At 41.6% G+C, this 17,045-nt stretch overlaps 1 protein-coding gene and 1 long non-coding RNA gene across 2 annotated transcripts in view; both read left to right on the top strand.

The window, feature by feature from the left end:
* RAMP1 (receptor activity modifying protein 1) overlaps positions 1 to 17,045 on the top strand; it is a 39,280-nt gene that overhangs the window by 17,749 nt on the left and 4,486 nt on the right. The window lies entirely within an intron of this gene.
* Positions 657 to 9,693, top strand: LOC310743638. Its single transcript, XR_014539128.1, has 2 exons — positions 657 to 1,869; positions 6,573 to 9,693. It is a non-coding gene; the product is annotated as an uncharacterized lncRNA (long non-coding RNA).

Here is a 17,045-nt window from a genome sequence, read left to right as displayed (position 1 = left end):
GGCAGTTATAGGAACCTACGAAGAGATTGCAGCTTGAGTTCTGAAGAAAGTTTGCAAAAATCTGAACTTTCTGAACTAATTGTGAAATGCTTATGTTCCACAGCATACATTGAATTACCTGGCAGGATCAGGGTGTTTTTAATGCTTACTGAAACACTGGCGGAGGAAGGTGGGTGTGGGGGGTGCGGTGCGCACCGGGTGTCAGGCGTGAGGGGGGGTGACATCGCCGTGCCACACACACCCACTCACTGCGCGGGGAGCACCCTGGATGCTCACTGCGCGGGCGGCGGGCCACTAGGGACGATGTTGCCGCGGGCGGCTAGCAGTGCACTCCAACGCTCGTTGCACGGGCCACTATCAGTGCCCCTCCCAACGCTCGCCGTGTGGGCAGCAGGTGGCTAGGGAAGCTCGCTGCGCGGGTGGCAAGCGGCGCCCCCTCATGCTTGCTGCCTGGGCGGTGGGTGGGCGTGCAGGCGGCTAGCCCCGCCTCCACACCGCTCTGGGTGTCAGGCCAGGTAGCTCCACTCCTGCTTCTGAACCCAGTTTCTGGATCTTTTAGTTAAGGCTCCCTTCTGAAGTTCAGGTCAGCAATTCATTGTCCATGCCATTTCAGTCACTAAGCTAGAATCTATTCAGGCCCCAGCAATGATTTATTTCTCATATATTCCTTGGCACCACAAAGGATCTCTTGTGGTCCAGGGAACCCACATAAGGACTCTAGACAGGCTCTTGGATACCCCATAAGAGGAAAGGAGCAGTTTTTTCTTATAACAGCCCATAATGGTTGTCTTCTTCCCTCTCCAAAGTGTGCTCATCAGCCCTAGATCAGCAGGGCTGGGGAACCTGGGGCCCTCCAAATGTTTTTGGACTTGCATTCCCATCAGCCCCAGCCACGTGGCACCAGTCAAGGAACAGGATAGCGGTAGCCCAGCTGCAGGTTTCCCATCCTTTGCCTACAGCTAAGACTTGCCTTAATCTAAAGTAATCGTTGTTGATTTTTGGTCTCTTGTGACAGATGCACTTCTGAGCTCTTTGGGTAACAACTGGTTTACTGCAGATCCAACAGTGAATATGCAAAAACTGTAGCTCTTTCAAATTGCTACTCTGATCAGGAAATAGAGCACCAAGACAAAAGTTTATGCGATAGCATCCTTTGGCAGAGGGGAATATTTAGGCTGATTTTTGATGGGATTGTGCTAATTTTGGCAGATGACAGGCACCATTCATACATTTTCGATGACAATTTTCCTTCTTTTTCCACTGTGACTAATCCTTTGTGGTTTGGTTCTCCATGAGAAGCTGAAATCTGCCTCACTCTCTTTAGATACGAAGCAGATGACAACTGAGCTATTTTTAATTGGATTCCAGATTACATGGAGTGGCGCATTGGTCAAAGTGGCCTGCGCTGGAATAGCCTTGGGTGACAGCATCATGCTTCTCAACCCACATTACTCTAACATGGTGTGCAGCTGTTTCAGTTGGGCAAGAGTAAAAATATCCACTGTGTGCCTAGGAAGACAGTGCATATGCACATATATTTTCATTATTGTAATTAAGCAGAGGCTCTTGTTGATGTTTGTTTCTTCTCAGTACTGATGGGCAGGAAAGCAAGTAAATCTTGCCTGGCACACGGTGCAAGCAATGAAGAACAACATATATTTCTGGTGGAAATGTATGAAGTGGAGAACTCTCCCCTTACAGCTGAAAATAACAACATCTAGTTAAAAAGAAAACAACTGCCTCACACAGTATCAGATTTGCATTTCCCCCAGCAGGAAGACAAAAAGTACTAGCAGAAGAGAAATGTTTCTATTGCATTTCCCTCCTCACTTCATTTTTTTTAAAAGTTGCCCCTTAGAAGTTTTTTGTGTAGCCTGTTTTCTCTCTCTTTTTTTTTTTTTTTAAATATTTTTATTTTTCCATATAAACACCATACAACAAACATAAACATACAAATACAAAAACAAAACAAAAAACATGTATCATTTCATATCCTAATTTCATATCCTATCTTCCCCGACTTCCTCATGCTTCCCCTTTCTGTATTCCAAATTCTTATCGATTGTTCAGCAAATCTTCCCTTATTTTAATTTAAATTTAGACTATTCTTCCTTATTTTCCTTGTCTTAACCATTACTAATAGTAACCATTTACTTTCCAGTCCAACATCATTCTAACTTTCATTAACTTTGTAATATTTCTTTAAATAGTCCTTGAATTTTTTCCATTCTTCTTGCGCTGCTTCTCTTCCCTGGTTTCGGATTCTGCTCGTCATTTCTGCCAAGCCCATATAGTCTATCACCTTCATCTGCCATTCTTCCAGTGTGGGTAGTTCTTGCGTCTTCCAGTACTTCGCAATGAGTATTCTAGCTGCTGTTGTAGCATACATAAAGAAAGTTATATCCGTCTTTAACACCCCTTGGCCGACAATACCCAAGAGAAAGGCCTCTGGTTTCTTGGGGAAAGTATATTTAAATACCTTTTTAAGTTCATTATAGATCATTTCCCAGAATGCCTTAATCTTCGGGCAGGTCCACCAAAGATGGAAAAATGTACCTTCAGTTTCTTTACATTTCCAACATTTATTGTCAGGCACATGGTAAATCTTTGCAAGCTTGACTGGGGTTATGTACCACCTATATATCATTTTCATAATGTTTTCTCTTAAGGCATTGCATGCCGTAAATTTTATCCCGGTGGTCCACAACTTTTCCCAGTCGGCAAACAAAATATTATGACCAATGTCCTGAGCCCATTTAATCATGACCGATTTAACCGTTTCATCTTGTGTATTCCATTTCAGCAGCAAATTGTACATTTTGGACAAATTCTTAGTACTGGGTTCTAACAGTTCTGTCTCCAATTTTGATTTTTCCACCTGGAAGCCAATTTTACTGTCCAGTTTAAACGCTTCATTAATTTGATGGTAGTGGAACCAATCTCTCACCTTCCCTTTTAATTTCTCAAAACTCTGCAATCTCAATTTGTCCCCTTCCTTTTCCAAAATTTCCCAGTATCTTGGCCACTTGGACTCCATATTTAACTTTTTAACTGCCTTAGCTTCCATTGGCGACAGCCACCTTGGAGTTTTATTTTCCAGCAAGTCTTTATATCTGTCCCAGACATTTAGTAGTGCTTTTCTGACAATATGATTTTTAAAACTTTTATGTGCTTTAACCTTGTCATACCACAAATATGCATGCCACCCAAAAATGTTATTAAAACCTTCCAAATCCAAAATGTCTGTGTTTTCAAGAAGTAGCCATTCTTTCAGCCAGCAGAAAGCTGCCGCTTCATAGTAAAGTTTAAAGTCTGGCAGGGCAAACCCCCCTCTTTCCTTTGAATCCGTTAGTATCTTAAATTTAATTCTGGGCTTTTTGCCCTGCCAGACAAATTTAGATATGTCTTTTTGCCACCTCTTGAAACAATCCATTTTATCAATTATTTGCAATGCTTGGAACAAAAACAACATTCTTGGCAATACATTCATCTTTATAGCTGCAATACGGCCTAACAAGGAAAGCTTCAAGTTGGACCAAATCTCCAAATCTTTTTTCACTTCTCTCCAAGTTTTTTCATAATTATCTTTAAACAAATTCACATTTTTAGCTGTCATATTTATACCCAAATATTTCACTTTTTTAACCACAGTCAACCCTGTCTCATTCTGGAACCTTTCCTTTTCTATCTGTGTCAAATTTTTCTCCAAAACCTTTGTCTTAGACTTATTCAATTTAAATCCTGCCATTTGACCAAACTCTTGAATTATTTCCAAAACTCTTTTCGTGCTAGCTTCTGGCTCTTGCAATGTAAGTACTAAGTCATCTGCAAATGCTCTCAGTTTATATTGTTTAGCTCCGACCTGAATCCCTTTAACCAACTGGTCCCTCCTAATCATATTAAGCAAAACCTCCAGGACCGATATAAAAAGTAATGGGGAGATAGGGCACCCCTGACGTGTCCCTTTTTCAATCTTGAACTCTTCTGTAACCACATTATTTACAATTAGTTTGGCTTTCTGTTCAGAGTATATTGCACCTATACCATTTTCAAACCCTTGGCCTACCCCCATCCCCCGGAGGTTCTTCAACATAAAACTCCAAGAAATGTTGTCAAAGGCTTTCTCGGCATCCACAAATATCAAAACAGCTTTAGTGTTTATGTTCACTTCCAGCTTTTCCAAAATGTCAATTATATTCCTTACATTGTTCGACAAGTGCCTTTTTGGGAGAAAGCCCGCTTGGTCCCCGTGAATCTCCTCCATCAAAACTCTCTTCAGTCTTTTTGCCAAAATATCAGCAAAGATTTTGTAATCCACATTCAATAACGAGATGGGTCGGTAGTTTTTAAGTTGGGTCTTTTCAGTCTTTGTCTTTGGTATAAGTGTAATGTAAGCCTCTCTCCACGTATCGGGTGCCCTTTTCCCCTCCATAATCTCATTGCAGACTTCCTTCAAAGGTTGTATCAACCCTTCCTTCAAAACTTTGTAGTATTTGGAAGTCAGTCCATCCGGTCCAGGGGATTTGCCCAGCGTCATGCCTTGAATGGCATCTTCTATTTCTTGTGCTGATATCTCCTGGTTCAATATTATCTTACTTTCATGCGAAACCTTTTTCAGCCCATTTTCCTCGAGGAACTGTTGTATGTCCATTTCTTTTTGCGGCCCTTGTGTGTAAAGTTGTCTAAAGTAGTTCTGAAAACAGTTCCTAATTTCCGCTGGGTTGCTTATGTTTTTTCCTTCCACTTCTATATTTGTTACCGTGTTGAGTTTTTGTCTCTTCTTTATTTGCCAAGCCAGTAACTTGCCACATTTATCAGCAGATTCAAAAGTCTTTTGTCTCATTTGTTTAATTCTCCACTCTAATTCTTGATTCATCAGTTCCATATATTGTGTTTGATGAAATTTGATTTCTCTTAGAATCTCTTGGGATTTTGGCTTCGATCTTAATTGTTTTTCCCCTTCTTTTATCTTTTCCAAAATTCTCTCCTTTTTCTCATTTTGCTTTCTCTTCTTTAAAGTATTTTGCTGAATCAAAAACCCTCTCATCACGGCTTTGCTTGCGTCCCATACTATTCTTTTTTCTACTTCAGACCTTAAGTTGATTTCAAAATAGTCTTTCAAGGTTTTTTGGGCCTTCTTACAGATCTCCTCGTCTCTAAATAAGGTGTCATTCATTCTCCATCTGAAGGAACCAGTTGTTGTTTGCCTCATCACCATCTTTACAGCATTATGGTCGGAGAAAGTTTTTGGGCAGATTTCTACTTTTTTTATATTCGGAGCCATACTGCTAGTCACCCAGATTTGGTCAATCCTTGTCCATGTCATTTTGGCCTCAGAAAAGAAGGTTCCCTCTCTTTCTAATGGGTGTTTTGTTCTCCAAATGTCAATCAAGTCCATATTGTCAGTCATTTCAAAAAAAAGTCTTTGGTAGTCTTCCATCTTTTGTTATTACCTGTCTTTGTGCCTTGTCCATATTTGTTGAAACCACTCCATTCATATCTCCCATCAAAATTAAGTTGTAATCCATATGGTCCATCAAAATTTCATGCAACTTCTTAAAAAATTCAGCTTTCCCTTCGTTTGGTGCATAGATTCCCACTATCAAATACTTCTCTCCTTGGGATTGAATTTCAATTGCCAAATATCTTCCTTGATCATCTTTAAAAATTTGTTTCGGTTGCAATTTTTCTTTTGCATAGATCACCACTCCTCTCTTTTTTACTCTGTCTGAAGATATAAATTCCTGTCCCAGTCTTTTATTTATTAATAATTTTCTGTGTGCTCTTGTCACGTGGGTCTCTTGTAGGCAAATCAAGTCCAATTGGTCTTTCTTTAAGGCATGAAATATATTTTTTCTCTTCCTGGGAATATTTAAGCCATTACAATTCCAGGTTAGAAGTTGCAGAGCCATGATGGGATTATTTACTCCTTCCTCCTACAGCTCCCTGTTTTTGTTCCTCGTCTGTCGGTGGTACCGTGTTCGTGTCCAGTGATGGATGCCCTTGTCCTGGAAATGTCTCTTTCTGTAGGTCTTCTTCGTGTTCTCCCAAGAACTTGTCTTTATCACTTACAGTCTTTATTCTTCTCTTCTTTCCCTTATATTTAAAAGACAAGCCTTGGGGAAATTCCCACCTGAATGGTATGTAGTTCTTCTTCAGCAGTGTCACCAGGTCTTTATAATGTCCTCTTGCGTCCAAGATACTCTTAGGGATGTCTTTAAAGATCTCAATAAAAAAGTCTTCAATTCGAAGGGCTGTTTGGTAGTGCAGGTTCAATATTTTATCTCGCTCCTCCTTTGATCTTAAGGTAATAAGACAATCTCTGGGTCGATTTCTCTTCTGTCTTATTCCCAATCTAAATGCACTTTCTATCTTAAAATCTTCTTTCTTCAGCTCCTGCTTCCAAAAATCAGAAAATTCTTTTGTCAAATCATCCACCAAGTTCTCTCCTTCCTTTTCCGGCACAAGTCTGATCCTCAGGTTCCTCTCCTTGCGTTGCATATCCTGCATAGAGAGTGCCAGTTCATATTCATCCAATTTCTTGTAAACTGGTGGAAATTTTTCCTCCGCAGTGTAGCCTGTTTTCTCATACAGATACAGTGGTACCTCGGTTTAAAAACAGCCCTGTTTACGAACTATTCGGTTTACGAACTCCGCAGAACCAGAAGTGGTGTCCTGGTTTGCAAACTTTACCTCAGTCTAAGAACGGAATCCGAACAGTGGAAGGTCACTGGTGGTGGGAGGCCTCATTAGGGAAAGCATGCCTCGGTTTAAGAACGGATTTGATTTAAGAACGGACTTCAGGAATGGATTAGTTCATAAACCGAGGTACCACTGTGCAGCTGCAACAAGGAGGCTTCCAGAGAGATATGGCAACACAAAATGACTATGGCGCTTAAGGTGGAAGTGCACATCCCTAAGGAGCTTCAAGGCCTTGGAATACACTCTTGCTTCTCTCCCCACCCCCAGGATGCTTCGAACATTTCTTGGTCCCTTCAGTTCTCCTCCTCCTCCCCCAAACATCAGACACTCTCATCCCCAAGGGAAAGAAAGCCCTCTAATCATTCATTCCACAATAACAGACTGATTCCACCTATTTGAACCCAGCGTGCTTTTTCTCTCATGGATTCAAGCAGATGCCGTATGTTTGTGGAACAGCAAGATCAGCAGTGACAAAGAAACAGCTGCAAAGTATTTGCAAATGGTAATTAGGATGCAACCAGAAAATAAACTGGATTTTTTTTTTTATGTTGAAGAAAGATTTATATCATAAATATCCAATGTACTGATCAATAATCCCATATCCATTTTGTATCATGGCCTGCAAGAATTATCTTTCAGCCAAATAACCAATAAACATCTTGTCCTTTGCCTTGGGCAGAAAAAAAGCCTTTGGGTCGGCCGCACGTGGGGACAGTCTTCACAGCCACCCAGAGGAAAAGCAAAAAGCAGCAGGAGCTTGTTGTTCCATCTCCTCATTCTTGCTGTGTGCCCAGAGGGGCAAGTGAACAGGCAGCAACAGCTTAATGGAGCAGGACCAGTGGGCCACAGGAGTCAGCCCTAGATCCCCCTTCAGGAGGGTGGGCCTCAGGCAGCCCTTGATTGCAGCTTCTGGAAGCTCCTGACCAAGAGCTCACAAACAGGCCTTGCAAACAGGGATGTTTGCAAGGGCGTTTAGCGGGGGGGGGGGGAGTACTGTCTCATGGTATGCATAGGACCAAGAGACATGGAGGGCGAAGAAGCTACTGCAGTGACCAGTAACACCTGTGGTATATTTGTCTTCCTGCTGGGGGAAATGCAACAGTACAGTTGTAGCAAGTGCCAGCTGGATGTCTTGCTGGAAGAGAAGGTACAGCAACTTGAGACCCGTCTAGTCACACTTTGAGCTACAGGACAACGTTCAGAGCTTCTTGACAGAGCTGAGTTGATTGTGACTGAACAGCAAGACGGATGGGGTGCCCATTGCAAGAGACTAACCTCTAGAGGAATGTGATGCACAGAAGTAGGGCAGCCACAAGCCATGCAGTGTCCTTGGAGCTGCAAAATCACTTCCACGCTCTCACCTCAGAGACACTGATTCTGGGCCAGAGGAGCAGTCACAGACCTCAGAAAACACCAAGGTGGCAGTGAAAGGTACAGCAGAGCACAGAATGATTCCTGCCACCCCTCAGAGACAGGAGGAGTTGGACTTGCAGGAGTCCTTTTCCATTATTGGCCCAACCCCTTCAGATCTCAGAATGAGCATGCCGATAACCCACTTTCTACCTTCCAAGGAGATGATATTGTACAAAGGGAATTGCAGTCTGGAGAAGGCAAACTGAGAGGAAGGAGCAGGAAGTACTCAAACCAAAAGGTTCCTGTCTCTGTAACCTATCCCAGCAAAATCCAGATAAGCTCCAATAGACAAGAGGGGAAGACTCAAGAAGAGCAGTTGCAGACCTTCGAACACTCCAAGCAGGCTTTGGAAGGCAGTGTTTAGAATGAGGAGGAAGAGATGAGTGGTGGTGATCGGTGACTCCCTGCTGAGGGGACAGAGGCAGGAGGGTGTGGAGGAAACAGGGTGTCATGGGAGGTGTGCAAGAGATGGGCTGCAGCTTACAGTGGGTGGCAAGAATATGTTTGCCAAGAGTCTCGCAAACCTGATCAGGGGAGCTTTATTTTTTTTATAAATATTTTTATTAATTTCCAATTATTAAAATCCAATATAAACCACATTTTATCAATGTCAAATTACAATTTAAATTCAAATATACAGTGGTACCTCGGTTTACGAACTTAATCCATTCCGGAAGTCCGTTCTTAAACCAAAGTGTTCTTAAACAAAGGTGTGCTTTCCCATAGAAAGTAATGGAAAATGGATTAATCCATTCCAGACTTTTAAAAACAACCCCTAAAACAGCAATTCAACATGAATTTTACTATCTAACGAGACCATTGATCCATAAAATGAAAACAATAATAAATGTACTGTACTATAAAATAAATAAAACAGTATTGTAAATGATAAAAATTAGAATTAAATTATTTTCTTACCTGCACTGATGATAGTCATTGTTTGGAGGGGGGGCTTTTATCCATTTCCACAGTCACTCACTCAATCAATCAATCAATCAATCAGTAGCGGAACTGGGATCCACATAGACCCTTCCCCCGTGCTGCTGTGGGAAATGCTCCCTAGAGGGCGCGCCTGCTGCAGCAGCATGGGGGGGGGGGGGGAGTTGCACGCCTGCAAACCTGGGGCTACTCAAGGGTGTGCAGTACCAGCACCTTTCCCCCTCAAAGGTTAAAAGTGTGGCACTTGCTCTAACTTCATGGTGAGTACTGTGAGGGGAGAAAGACTCTCTGCTGGTCATCAGGCATTGGCTTTTCCACCTTCCAGCCCTGGGAGCTTCCCAGACCAGGACGTTGAGAAAAGCAGAAGCAGTTGGGAAGAGAGGAGTTTAGGGATATTTAGAAAAAAATAATTTTATACTTTGTGTGTCCTTGTTTCTCAGTTTGATCCTTTTATATGGTTTTGTATGTTTTGTGGTATTTTATGCATTGTGATTTGCTATTATTTTTATTGATTGTAGATTAGTAGTTCTTTATTGTAATTGATATGTGTAACCTGTAAACCGTTTAATTCTTATTTGATGTTTAATTTTACTGTTTACTATTAGATTATAATGAATTATTAAATATTGCTTTATTTGTTATAAGTTGTTTATTTTAAAGTTATTCTGATGTTTTATATTGGATCAGCTTGTTGCTATTAATGTTTGATGTTTTATTATGTTTTTATATGTGTTGGAAGCCGCCCAGAGTGGCTGGGGCAACCCAGCCAGATGGGCAGGGCATAAATTAAAAAATATTATTTTTATAATATAGCACCAGCACCAGCACCATTTTTCTTTTAAAAAAGGACTGGCACAATCCATGTTGAATTATTCACTGTCTTGAGCTTGCAAGCCAAGCGGGCTTTCGGTTATTCACGAGACAGCATTTGCAAATGTACTTCTTCATATGTACCGGTACATGTTCACTTGCAGCATAAGCCTTTTAAATGAGCTGATTCATTATGCTATTCGTTTTTGTGGTGGCCTGACTGCTGTTTCTAAAGGGAGCTTATCTGAGTAGTTATTATAGCACAGCTGTTTAGATGGCTTGAAATGGATCAATATGATTGATATGGAAGAGTAAGTGCGGTGGTTCTGGGGAGGCTGAGAAATCTGGCACTTAAATGGATGCAGTTAGTAGAAAGTGGAGATGTGAGCCATTCTCTTCCATTACTGAAAGTCCCCCCCCCCCTCTGCAGGCCTGGTTTGGTCACTGATGACAATTAGGCTGCCCTTTCTCCTGAAGCAAATCCTATTGAGTTCAATGAGACTTCCTTCCAGATAAGCAAGTAGAGAATTGCTGCCCAAGGCAAGTTTTTGACTCGGAGGCAGTGCTATAGAGTCATAATTTCCTGCTGTTAGTGCATTTGTTGCTTGTATCACACTTGAATATTTAGTCAAACTGGATCTTCCAGCAAAGGATCACTACAAGTTTCTGTGCAGCTGCTCACTTTCTTGCAGTGGCCTTGACTTTATTCTATTGACTTAAATAGTAAAAGTCACTGTCCTAGTTCTGTACTGCGTCCCCTACTCACTTGTTGCCCAGCTCAGGAAAAGTCTGGCATGCTGGTTTCCTGTTGGGTCGGTGGGCATCTGCGGCCACGGTGAGCAATTTCTATTTGCGTTGTTATGTTGGGCACAAGGGCAAGTTCGGCCACGAGCTTCTCAAGTTCAAGTTCCGCCCTGATGGGAAACCGAGATATGCAAACAACAGCAATTATAAAAATGTCATGATCAGAAAAGAAGCCTACGTACACAAAAGTGTGATGGAAGAGCTAGAGGATAATCGAGGACAGTGAAATCACAAAGAAGATGATGCATTATCACCTCCTCCTGACAGAGTTGGTCGGCAGGAATTTGAAATTGTAACTGGTGATGAACACATCTCTTTTACCACATCAAAATTTGTTCTTTTATTGATTTAAATCAGTCCAAGGATCCAGAGGGTCTAAAAGTATTTTACTCAGTGCTTTTTTTCTAAAAAAAAAAAAAATGTTTAAAGGTACTCTCATTTTCCTACCCATATTGAAATACTGCCCCTCAATGTCTCCAGAGACAAAGGATGAGTGTTCTCAAACCATGAACCTGGTGCTTAAGTTAAAACAGTTCTTTAAAAAGCTAGTTAAAAAGACTCTTCTTAAAAACCTAAAAACTCCCTTAAAAGAATCAAGTCTTTTTAAAGAATTGTTTTAATTTATTTTGACTACAGCAGACCAACACGGCTGCCTACTAGAATCTGGTGCTTAGGTTCAGGGATAAATGCAGCTCCATCTAGAGTCAACCTCACCTCCTTGGGCAGACGAACCACTCACAAATAGTACTTTCATCTTATCAGAATTGTCCCTCCTACAGGTTCTTACTGCTCCAGATTGTTATTCCCCACCCCCAATATAGAAGCTAAGCACATTCTATGCCAATGCCATCATGCTAAATATGGAAACCACAGTGCTGTTTCTAAAGCAAAGCCACATTTTGATTTGTTACTGCCAAACATTTGTTTTTCTGAGTTGGATACATAGGGAAAATAAGCAATATCACCGCTTAGCTATGTTTATAAATAGAAATTTATCTTAATAACATTTTACTTTTGGCACAGACCTTTCTGAAAGTCCAAAAGCTGCTTGCAAAGTATTTGCACAAATGCATTTTTTCCCTTTGGGACTTCAGTGTTACAATTTCCAGAGCAGCAGCAGCAGCAACAATTGATCTGTTAAAAACGGTTAGTTGAAAGGGTGCCCGTGGGGTGTGCCCTGCTGGCCATAGAGTCAGCAGCAGAAATTGAGAGCTCCCAGAGAAAATACTTTAAAAGATGGATTTCTCACTCTGAAGTACAAGTATTATGGAGCAAATAAACTTTTCAAGCAGGAAATGTGGAAAATAAAGATATGGAAAAAGTGCAAAGAGAATTGATATTCTTGAAAAGAGAATTTTTTGAGCAAATTGCTGGCCAAAGCTGTACAGTCAAAAAAGTAAAGATTAGCCTAATAAAAGATAAAATGGGTAGTATTCACAACTTGATGAAAGATAAGTTGGGAGTATTTCAGGAGTTTTACCCAAGAGTTAGCAGGTAACAATTCTTTGGGGAAGATGAAAGAATATATTGAGACACACTGGAAGATGAAGCTAGAAAGGAGGGAACAGAAATAGGATCACGGGAAATTTCTCTTTGGGAAAGGGTGAAAGTAACAGACCCTTTAAGCTCACACCGGAACGTGTGAAAGTCTGACTGAGGTCCCTGGAGTTGCCTCTCAGTCAGCTGTTTAGGCTGGCAGCGCAATCTTAACCATGTGGAGGACTTCCTTCCTAATAAGTCTGTTTAGAATTAAAGCCTCACCCGCTGGTCTGAGAGCTGGCAAACAAAACGTGCTTTTCTTGGACATGCCAAATGTGATTCTTTTTGGTGCTGTTGTTTTGTAACGTCTGTCCAAAAGTAAATTGATCAGAATGCTTGGACTATTTCCCCCCCAAATTGGCTTATGTTAAAAGAATGATAACAAACGAAACAAAAAAGCCAAAACATTTTTGAGGAAAGAGTAGAATTTATACTGTGGGAAAAGTTTTTCATGTGCCCATCTAAGGTGTCTGTATGGGACGGCTCCATGTGAAACTGGTAAAGCAAAGGGAGCTCCATGTTAATATAAATCACTCGGCTGTCATTGCACTCAGGGAATTTTTCTTGAGGCTGCTATTTAATAATCTAATGGGAACCGAAATCAGCTGTCACTCGTTTAAGGGAAAGGGTTGTTTAAAAAATTAAAAAAGAAACAAACCCTAAAAGCCCAGTTCCATAGTGCGACCTTTAAAAACAGAACAACTTTAAAGCAGGAGTAGCATGCCAGGTGGGACGCGGGTGGCGCTGTGGGTTAAACCACAGAGCCTAGGACTCGCTGATCAGAAGGTCGGCGGTTCGAATCCCTGCAGCGGGGTGAGCTCCCGTTGCTCGGTCCCTGCTCCTGCCAACCTAGCAGTTCGAAAGCGCGTTAAAGTGCAAGTTGATAAATAGGTACCGCTCCGGCGGGAAGGTAAACAGCGTTTCCGTGCGCTGCTCTGGTTCGCCAGAAGCGGCTTAGTCATGCTGGCCATGTCTCAGGGAATCCCCCCCCTCAATCATTCAGTTTGTACAAACTCGACACACAGACGACATATGCTATGCTTCTGTTATAAATTCATAGAAAATCAACCATACATCGGATCTGCACCGTTCCACTTTTATTTTACTCCATGAAGGAAGGACTTCAACATGGGGAAGGTTTGATACAGGCCAGTCATAATCCCTTGAGCATACCAGCACATCCACAGGAGCCCTGCCCAGTTGCTATGCCAACCCTGATGGTCCTAGACAGAAGACCATCAAGGTCACAAAGGACTTGCATATGGGAGTGGATTCAACACTGACTGGAACAAAGGACAATGATCAGCTCTTCCCTCTGGGGGCAGGAAACTGCCAACTCCCTTTTGTCCTCTGGAAATGACTCATGGGGAGGGGGAGAGGAGGAACCAGCCAGGTGACAAGATACTCAGGTTACCTCCACAACTCCTCCCTCAACCCCTCCTTTTTGTGATGTGTCAATGATGTAGTCATGATGTAGTTGTGATGTAGTTCTAGGGGTGTAGTTTGGGGGATTAGTAACTAATAAAAGTTGGGGTCGTCTTTGTTCTGTGTTTCCATTTTGTTTCACCTGGTGGCAGGTGGGAGTCCTGTTGCGACAGTCTTCAATAAAGACCAAGCCTACTGGCTGCATTTTTGCTCTGGTATTCCTGGCTGGTGTCCTTGTTTTTTTTGTCCAAGGGAGCCCTTGGATTTCTCCGTTAACAGCCACATGACCTGGAAGCTGTGCTCTGGCTCCCTCGGCCAATAAAGCAAGATGAGCGCCGCAACCCCAGAGTCGGCCACGACTGGACCTAATGGTCAGGGGTCCCTTTACCTTTACCTTTAGCATGCCAGGTGTTGTTGGACTCCAACTCCCATAACTCCCAGCCAGAATAGCCCAATGGTCAAAGATGATGGGAGTTGCAGTCCAAGGACATCTGGAGAGCTGCCCATTAGCCACCCAATTTTTTTATTTTAAATCAAGCCAAGATTTCCAAATGTAGCCGCAATGATGGCATTCTAATCTCCTAAAGGAGGAAGGTGGCATGTTTGAGTAAGACTCAGTTCAGATGTCATGGAGCTGAACATTGTGGGTTTGTAAACTCTGCCCCCCTCCAGCCTTGGACTTGTGCACCCTTTTCCTTCTTTGGGTGTGAGATAACCCTAGTATTCTCTTAATAATTGAATCAGATAAGTTGGTTACAGCTGAACTGCTTCCAAATTAGGAATTGAAACCCACTTAAAATTGTGATTTCAGTTCCAGGTTTAAGGGCAGACTATGGCTAGTGCAAACTACAGTTTTTCTGATTCAGATGTCTTGGTAAACTCTGTTTATTTCCAACATGGAAAGGGGAGGGGAAGGGGCACAAGGAGGGAGGTAGAGGAGGAGGAGTATGTGAGCCAACATACTCAGGATTTATATTCCTGTGCCACATTTCCATATTAACTTTGATATTAAAAGACCTGTGATGCCTCAGTCAGTCTGATATAAAGTCCGAAATTAGTAGTCTTGCTTTATTATATCTTTAGGCACTAGGCCATTCCTCTTCTCCCAGGTCTTTGGCTAATCTATGGCCTTTTAAATTGTGTGTCAGTTATTTTGTTTGTTTGTTACTATGGTGTGAATTTTTGTATGTTTATATTGTATACCAACCGATCTTTGAATGAAGGGTAGTAGAGAAATTTAATTAATTAATTAAGGCTTGCAAACTATTTTTTTCTGCCAAGAATCCAGTGCCTGCTGTCTTCAAGTGCCTGTAATTCAACAGGGAGGGGCCTGTCTCTTTCCCTTAAACAGAAAAAAATGCTTGTGCATGTGATTTCTGAAGATATTTGGGGTGAAAGCAGGTGTGTGTGCGCGTGCCAAAAATGACATTCAATCTGAAATGTGCCTGCTCATAAATCTTCTTTTCAACAAAGTATCATGTCTCAGTTAGAGCAAATGTGAAGAGCTCTTTGCTATCATGAGTGAGACAAACAGAAAAAGGTCAACTCTGGGTAAAAAGAGCATTTTGGAAGTCATTGTTTATACCTTGGCACCACATAATCCTGCCAGAACCCACATGGCTTCTGAGAAGCAACTTTTTGAAATAGGTGTGCAGCAGAAGATAAAAGCTCCAAAAATGGATCTGCCTGGAGAATCTAGCGCTCAGGTGGTGAAGCACGTACCCTCAAGACACCTTCCTTCCCCAGGGACCATGTCTTCTCTCTCTCTCTCTCTCTCTCTCTCTCTCTCTCTCTCTCTCTCTCTCTCTCTCCTTGCATTAAGTGGCGAGGAAAATAAAAACAGCCTTGTAGTTTGGGTTTTAGCTTAGTATCTTATTTTCGTTGCGTAGGCAATTGATATGTAATTCCTTTGCAGAGCCAAACTCTGGCGTTGGGAAGTGATTCTGAGGATATGCAGCTCTGGCTCAAATGAAGGCCAAATGGCTGCAGTGCTTCCTTGGTGCAGACCCAAGTTCTTCATCCTTCTTTTATAGGAAGTACTCTGAAGATAATGCTATTTTGAGCACCTACTGTTTATAAAAGACTTTACTAGATAAGGAAAAAAAGAAAGAGTGATAAACAAATGCAAAGAGAATGGTTTCATGGCGCCTCCAAACAGATAAAGCTGTCTAGATGGCAGTGCTAACTGGGCCAACTGTTACAGGAGAAATACACAGCAATGTCTTTTTAATTGCTCCTCACCCAAACTAATTTATTAGTTGAACTCATACACAGATGTTCCACACCCATTTTTTAAAGTTTAGACTGGAATGTTTTGTCACTTTGGTTTTTAGCAACAGCAGTTGACACTTGTTTCCATTATAAGATCCAGCACCAATTTTTTTGTCTGCAAGAAGTGAATGCTTCTGGAGTGATACCTCAGGGATAGTTAACAAAAGTGCCAGGTGAGTGATTCCAAGATTATTATTTCTAGAAGTGAGTCAAAAGTGCAGTAAAATACAGTTCCAAAGACTGTAACAAATTAGTAAAGCAACATAAATATGAATTCTTCATTTAGTATTTATCTTCAGAACATGCCTTTTCACAGTCCATTTATTATAACTCCACTTTGTCAGCCTTGTCAGTAACTTCCTCTGGAAACATAAGAGCCAAAGGATAACACAAAGTTATCCCAAAATGCTGCAGCGACTCTGCGTTACTCAATAAACTGGAAGAACAAAATTACCATTTTATTGTTATACTTGTTTAGTCAAAAGCCACACTAAAAGTGTTAACTAAAGAGAGATAATTTTAAATTACAAATATTATTTGTGAGGAGCCACCCCACTCTGTACAAGAAGCGTAGACAGAAAAACCCCAAACACTTCTCTTTTCATTTTCTAATTTTCATTTTCTAGGCAAACCAGTGGTCTTGGCTTTCCTCATTACCACATCTAGGTCTTCAGAGTCCATCAGGAACTCTGTGACTTCACTTGTGTGAAATGCGGAAGGCAGGAAGCCAAAGGTTGTCGTCCTTGAAGGCCACTCATAATAGTTGGGCAGGTGCTTCTTAGCCTACGGAAGTTGGATCAAATGCTCTTGGTTATTTGTAGCATTTGTTAGAAGGGGCACATTAAAAAGATCTGAGTATAATATAACAGCTTTTATGGATCCTCTAATGTGAAACATCTTTAGGATTCCTTCAGACAGATTCTGAAGCAATTTCATTGTGTCATAATAAGCTCCCTCCACAGAGTATTTTATTTGCGGCTTGCATTGAATATTTCATTTTCTGAGACTGTGGGGAAGGCTGGAGTTGCCTCTGTTTCCTCTTTAATATCTCTGTGGCACAATGCAGTTATCTGCATGAAAATCTTGTTCTGTACGAAATATTATTTTCTGCCAAGTGTTATTCTGAAGTGATTTCCCCAAGG

This window comes from Podarcis filfolensis (assembly GCF_964270895.1).
Source record: "Podarcis filfolensis genome assembly, chromosome: 1".
NCBI lineage: Eukaryota > Metazoa > Chordata > Lepidosauria > Squamata > Lacertidae > Podarcis > Podarcis filfolensis.
Note: the sequence above shows the minus strand (reverse complement) of the source record. Positions and strands in the feature narration are given on the sequence as shown.